The 7,872-nt window shown below is 34.2% G+C and overlaps 1 pseudogene; it reads right to left on the minus strand.

Moving 5' to 3' along the window:
- Positions 1 to 947: 947 nt before the first annotated feature.
- LOC122119527 lies at positions 948 to 2,164 on the minus strand (annotated as a pseudogene).
- Between the last annotated feature and the right edge of the window lie 5,708 nt (positions 2,165 to 7,872).

The raw sequence follows: 7,872 nt of genomic DNA on the forward strand, positions 1-7,872 counted from the left end.
AATTAAATACTGGAAGAATATAACATGTGAAATTGAGGCAAAACTCAAATACAGCCACATACATATAATACAGCAAGAACTAAGCTAATATTAGAATATGATATTAAGATGTGTGTTTCTTACCATCCTTGTATACCTTTAAGATAGTTGAATATAGCACACCAGAATTTAACAAATATTAAAGAAGAACTAAACAAATAGATAACATTTCGTGTATGAGGCTATTACATTTTTTATAAATAAGCATTCACCATTTGATCACTTGTGGGATTATTTTTTCTATTGATGTGTTTAATCACTCTAGAGCACTGTATCTAATATCCCCAATGATTATCCAGACCTTGTGATTGAGATGAGGAAGAATAAAATGTCTAGATTTTTCCTTGTCTTTTCCTCTTCTGCTTTTTCTAGTGTGAATTTTCATCTTTCTCCAAATTCTCCTATTAATAAAGGAAGAATGACACATTGCAAATATCAAGCTAAAGTCTTCAAAGCAAGAATTTCATTCTTTCAAAAATAGGTGAAGTAAATCAGTGTGTCGAGGAAGAATAAAATCATGATTATTTTTCCCTGTCTAGCTTCCATCACAGTGTCTGAACATGACTATAAATATCTAATAAACCACTTGCCTTGGCTAATTTTTAAAAAAAGTTTTTTAAATAAATCGTAATTTTTAAAATTTTTTTAAAATAATTTTTAAAGAAATACTAATTTGTTGAGTGCTTATGGCAGGCATGAAATAAGACTGCATTAACATTGCTTGTTGAGAGGCTAAATTTTGTCAAAATCTAAGCATAATTAAAAATAGATTATTTTAAGATAACTAGTTATATGTACATTTTTTACATGAAAGGACAATATTTATTTAAACAGAGCTCAATGTGGGACGATGGTATCCTCAGAGTGCATCCAGAGGGAAAAGGGAGGAGGGGGCAAATAAGACTCAATCAACGGCACTACCACACCTTTACTGTTTGATCTACACTGCCAGTCACCACATAGAAGGCCGTCTTGTGGAAATCCAAGAGGTAACAAAGTGTTGATGCGCAATGAGAGTTTTCATCCATCGCTTATTCTTGTAATCCCATACACGTAGGGTCTTGTCATCAGCACAACTCAAAATAAAATTTCCCCTAGAATGGAACAGAACTCCACGTACCCAGTTATCATGACCCAAAGAGTCATAAGGCACATGCCAGTACTGACATCCCACATCTTAATAGTTTTGTCTCTGGATCCAGATAGCAAGAATGGTCCAGGATTGCCACTTTTTTTAGTCTCAGATCCTGTTGCTTCAGAGATGGAAGAATATGAACTTTCTGGAGTCTAGGAAATTCATTTCACCACATGCTCATGTTCTCAGAGCTCTGCTTTGCACTCCTTTGTTGCTACAACCCACACACGACCAGTCTGGTCATTGAAACAGCTAGCTATCAGAGTGCCATCCTGATTTGGCCATAGCATACCCACCCATTCTCTGAGTCCTGTAAATGTCTTCACACAGTAGCCAGTTTGCACTTGCCACATTTTCATAGTTTTATCCCGTGAAGCAGACACTATATGATCTCCATTAGGCATGATGGCTACTGAAGAGACATTGTGGTCATGGCCATGCATGGTTCTGATGCATTCAAATCCCTGAAAATCCCATAGTTTAATGGTCATATCTGCAGAACAGGAAGCCAGAAGCTTGTCACTGTGGTCAAAGGAAATATCCTGTAAAGAATCTGTATGTCCCTTAAGAGTTCATTCAGAATCTCCAGTCTCACAATCCCACACCATAATTATACCATCCTCTGAAGCAGAGACCATGACACTGAACACAGGATGGAAAATGACTCAAGTGACCACTCAATGCATATTTCTCTGGTGGATGGGGAATCCATTCTTTTGGATCTCGTTTTTGACCAAGAGGACCACTTGACATAAATACTTCTCTTGCTTCATTTAGATTTGATTCTAATTCCATAACCTTTTTTTGTAATATAATAACAGATGTCCATTTTTTTCTCAAAAGGCCAACACTCTTTGTATCTAATTCTTCATTCATATCTAATTCAGCTTCCTTTTAAAAAACCGAATATGCCTCTTCAAAGCCATTTGAAAGAAGATAATCTGCTATAGCTCGATTTAGTTCATCTCATTGTCCCTGGGACAGCACCATTTTGGCTTTAATGTGAAGCTTATTTGATATAGTGGTATGGCCCTCCTACAGGAAATCAAGAAGCTTTGTAATCCTTGAATATATAATCAAATATGCCACTAAGTGCTTCCACACAGAGGAAAGTATTCTTTTGCAAGTGAATCCAGTAATCAGGAAATAGTTAATAAGTAAGGTTCATTCCACCTTAGTACTGCTTGACTTCTAGTTTTATAGGTACATTTTTAACATAACATACACACAGAGACATCCTTTTTCTTCTTTTCCTCTCCACACTTATTCTTCAATAAGCAGTTAAGGTCATTCAAATAGTTGTGTTTCTTTCAGAAATAGATAAGACACAAAAAAGTTAGAAAAAGAGAACCAGGATTGGGTGGCACCACCCAATCTTGCTATTTAAAAATAGCAGTCAAATAAATATTAACCATAATTCCAAAATAATAGCAGCCAAATGCTCTTGAAAAGAGAAGATTTGAAGCAGAATGTGTAACAATTGATAGTGCCAGGACAGCTTCAGGAGCTGCTCTCTGGGCTTTTGTGTTTTTAGTACATGACAACATTTAAATCAGGATTAATTGCTTTCAGGGACTAATTTTTGTTCTAGTTTTATTTCATTGAAGAAATATGTTGTTCAAATTTAATGAAAGAATAACAGGTTATAATAGAAAGAATGCTACACACATTGTAGGCAGCAAAATGCCTTCCCAACATATCTATCATCCCCAAATATCTAATCCTTCAAATGTAGATGTGCAGTATATATACATGTGTGTGTGTGTGTGTGTGTGTGTGTGTGTGTGTGTGTTTGTGTGTGTCTTTGTAAAAAATGACCTTTCATTATCCAAGGAACACAAATTTGAATAATTATCAGATAGGGAAGCATACTCAAATGGGTATTTAACAGTTCCAGCTGTAGTTGGAAAGGGACATGATTAGGTAAGAATAATCAGAAAGATGTAAAAAGGCTAAATTAGAAGATAAAGGAAAAGACAACAACCCAGATTCTGAAGTTTCTTGAAAGCAGAACAGGAAGTAAAAGTCTTTTCCACTAAAATCACCTGAAAATATTTCAGCTATGTCAGTGGCTCGATTTAAATCTAGTGAGACATCTTTTAGATTTCTGTCCTTTAGAACTCTAAAATGATAAATATGGATTATACAGGCCACGTAACTTGTAGAAATTTGTTACAGCAGATTTTGTATAGTAAACTAAGGGAATTACAGTCTTTTCCTGATACAACTGCAGGGACATTACATATCATGGTTTCTGAAAATAAGAAAAAGTTGCCACCGGCTTTGTACACATGTATGATATACATAAAACAGCACTGCTTATCACTTATCAATTAATTATACTTTTGGCATATAAGTATATAAACATATAAATATGAATTATGTGAGAAAAGTGTCATTTATCCAATTGATTCAATGACAACTAAAACCAGAAAACACGTCTTTACATTTATATAAACTAGTATATCTAGTAAGGATTTAAAAAAATTAGAATATTATTTTAACATTTACGTCAAAATATTTGTTTATTTGTGTGTTTATCTTTAATTTTTATCACTCATGGGGGCTTGAAATCTGGGCCTGGAGGCTCTCCCTCAGCTCTTCATCTCAAAGTTAGTGCTCTACCACTTGATCCACTGCCAGTTTTCTGGTGGCTCATTGGAGCTATGAGTCTCATGGACTTTCCTGCCTAGGCTGGCTTGAACCATGATTCTCAGCTCTCAGACTCCTTAGTAGCAAGGATTACAAGAAGGAACCATTGGCACCAGCTACATATTTTTTTTACACATTTATGAAGTATTGAGTTGTAATCCCATACTTTTATATGTTGTGTAATGATCAAGCTATCTCATATCCCTTAATTTCTGTATGCAACATTTCTTTTTAGTGAGACTCCTCAAAACCTTGTCTGTTGGTGGTGATGAAATACCTATTCTTAACTATAATCACTTTGCTTCTTGTAGTATTCAATTAATATATTTATTTTATTCATGGAAGTCTGCTAATTAAAATTAGATAAAACATGCATTATAAAGTCGAAGAAATTCATGGTTCCATTACTTGTTTTAGGAAAACAATTGTGCCTTTTGTTTTCAATTATATTTCTTTGGGAATGTGTAATATTCATTAATTTAAGAATTAAAATTGATAACAGTTACTTTATATCAACTTGATTCAAACGTATTTGAAAATTGCACACTTAACCCAAATATACTTCCACTTTCTTCTACCACTTAATTAAAATAACAGTAAAGCAAAGCTTGTTGTTAGCTGTTCATGTGCAAAGTCCTAGAAACTCGGGCCTCTAAAGCTTGACTATTTTGGTTCAATTTCAGTCTAAACAGACAAAAATGTGAAAAGTTATCTCCAATTATCCAGCAAGAAGGAGAAGGTGATGTGGCTCAAGGAATAGAGTGTCATCAGCCATGAGCAAAAAATTCAAGGTAGACCACTAATCATTGAGTTTAAGCCCTACAAATGGCATATATACACAACACAACAATCAAAATGTACTATGAACATCAATAATGCAGACAAAATAGTAGAAAAGATCATGAGAAATGTTGTGTAAACATCTGGAAGACAGAAATCATTTGACAGAACTTTGATTTATGAGAGGGAAAATCATAGTTTCATTTGTACAATCTCATTGTAGTCATTGTGTTGAAACCTGGCTACTGGGTAACTCGTGAAAGAGTAGATTAGATTACCTTTCCTAGCAGACATTGCCTGTGACTATGCAACATCCCACTCAGCAAAAATCTAAAATCTTGCTTGTTAATTTATAAATAACCTCATTTTAGAGGCTGTTTGGTTCACATAGACAGGTATCCTAATTTTGAAGCTTCAGACCAGAGCTTTTGTTAATAACCCCTTCTGCTTTAACCCCCCCCCCCCACCTTCCCTTGTGCAGGTATACCTTACTTAGCCGGTAGCAAGCCAAAACATTGAACTAGACCCCCCCACACCCTGCCTTAATCCCTACTTTCCTCCAGGTATAACTCATTTCATATGCTGTCTATGTGTTAGCTTTAGTTGTTTTCTTTCTAATCCCCACAAGTGTCAAGCCACTATAAATAACCTAGTTAGAAAAGGGAGTAAGGATTTACCATTGGATGAGGCTCTCATCTGTAGTTTTGCTCCCTAATAAATCTGTGCTATATTATCTCTTTATTCTCCAGGGCCTTTGAGTCTGATAAATGATGGATTTGGTTTGATGTAATCCCATTTACCCAGACTTAAATTGATTCGTTTTGGTTTGTGATCTGTGGAAGTTCTGATGTGTGCCAAGGAGACCTTGTCTTTTCCCTAACCCTTCCTGTAACATTCTCAATGTATCTGGTCTTACATTAAGGTCTTCGATCCATTTAGAATCGCTTCTAGTGCAAGGATATATATAGGATCTAACTTCCGTTTTCTGTGTACAGCCAATTCTACCAGGACAAATTTTGAAGAGGCTGTCTATCTTCCATCCTGTGTTTCTGGGTCCCTTATCAAAGATTTTGTGCCTATAGGAGTGGTTTCATTTCTGGATCCTCAATTCTGTTGTATTGATGCAATTCTGTGCTTCCATTGAAAAGAATGGCTTTACCCCATTCTTGAGGAAATAGAAAGACTGGGAAAAAATGATATTAAGTGAAATAAACCAGATACAATTAAATATATCTTGCATGGTTTTCCTCATTTCTAATAACTAGAATATCTCCATAAATGTACACTTTAATCCAATAATTGTAAAAGACAACTAATTGCATTTGGACACGATGAACTAACAGTACTCTAAGTATTCACATGGCCAGAACAAGGGAAACTATTCTTTGGAGAGGATCACAATGGCTCAATATTTATGTGCATATGACCATATAAAATATTGCTTATTGCCATGAACTCTAAGAATCAATCATACATGAGAAATACATATCTCTGTATATAATTTTAGTAGATGTCATGAAAACAACTGACTTCCCTGTAATCTCAAAAGCAAAATTCTATGTTTAGAAGATAAAATTGAGGAAAGTTTTCACCTCATAAACTAAAATATGTTGTGGGAATAGTGGGAAGGAAAAGATAAGATGAAAATTAGAGTAGCTATATATTGAAGAATTCATCAACAATTTCCAAAACAAGAGAGCTTGGGTGCAGCTCAGTTGTAGGAATAGACGTATATATGTATATAAAGCCATGGGTTAACTCTCCAAGAAAGCCTTATAATAAGTTAATAAACAGTAATAATAAAATAATTACTTGAAATAAATTCTTTCATATTAGAGAGGCCTGAATCCTAAAAAAAAAACCAAAATACTCTCAATTCTTGTATCCAAAGACATAAAACTACAAGAATGAAGAGGAAACAGTTTTCTTTTTCTATTCTTTCTGTTCCTTTTCTGTTTTCTTCTTTTTTTTCCTTTGGCACTATTCATGCTTGAAGTTGCTAACGATCTGACCACTTTAGATTATTTTTCAGATGAGGTCTTAGTTTTTGGCCAAGCATCCTTTGAGAAATAACCTCTTACCTATGACTACCACAAATGTGAGATAACAGGGGAATTACACTATATCTACCTTTCTTGTTTTTGTAGTTTCTCACAATTTTTTTTTCAGAACTGGCCCTGATATCAGTCTTCTAAATAACTGCCTTCTAATTAGCAAGGTATGTTTCATCTCAAGCTTGGAACCAGACTATTTTTCAATGTAAACATTCAATATTGACTTCTGTTTTCTAGATATCATTAAATATTATTAAGGTTATGATAGACATTTATGATGTTATAGAAAAACATAGAGAAATCCCTTGAATACTTTTTCCAGTTTCTTAAATATTTATAGTATGACAGACAAGTAGGACCTTAATATTTCACAAGTACCTTATGCAGACTTCAGTTGTTTTAATTATTTTGTGCACATATTAAGTTCAATATAATTTTATCAACCCTATGTGAATATACCATATTTACAGATACATTTCTTTACCAAAAATAAGTCTGTATCATGCTTCCCTTTTAAAATTAAACCCACAACTTCTCTTTGTCCCATCCCAAACTTGTTTCATCCTGGCAACCAACACATTTTTTTTCTCCAACTTCTAAATCCTGCAATAAATAAGTTTTAGGATTGCCTTAAATCTATGGTAGATTTCCCCCAGTTGTTCTATGCCTTAATATTTTATTGCATTCACTCGAGTTGCCTTTTGAGTTCTGTATTAGAGAATGTAGCATAATTCATTTCCCATTCACCTGAATAAATCCGGAATTGATTTCCATTTTTTTTTTTACTAGAGGAAATAATGCTGCTATAAAACCTCCGTGTTTTGACCTTTGGGTCAATGTTACATTTTATTTCTGAGAGACCAAGCCTGAAGAGCTCAGTTCCTGTGCTGTACGGTAGGTGTTTGCGTATTTCATATTTTAGGAAACTGTCAAAATGTTTTCAAAAGTGGCTTTCCCGTTTGACATTCTTTTCAGCATCCAGTTTCTCTGTTTCTTGATAGCATTTAGTATGGTAATTATTGTATTGTATGAACTAATTCTCATCCATGTTTTATGATGTCATTTTAGTCTCAATGTTCATTTATTTGATGAATGATGAGGCTTTTCTTTTGCTTATTTTTCACAACATGTTTTTTTTTTTTTGGTTTCTAATTGATTTTATGGTTAGGTTTTGAGATTACTATGTAGAGTCTAGATTTGAGGCATTCTTCA

The sequence above is a fragment of the Dipodomys spectabilis genome, unplaced genomic scaffold, assembly GCF_019054845.1.
Source record: "Dipodomys spectabilis isolate Male_0828 unplaced genomic scaffold, ASM1905484v1 ptg000172l, whole genome shotgun sequence".
NCBI classification, from domain to species: Eukaryota; Metazoa; Chordata; class Mammalia; order Rodentia; family Heteromyidae; genus Dipodomys; species Dipodomys spectabilis.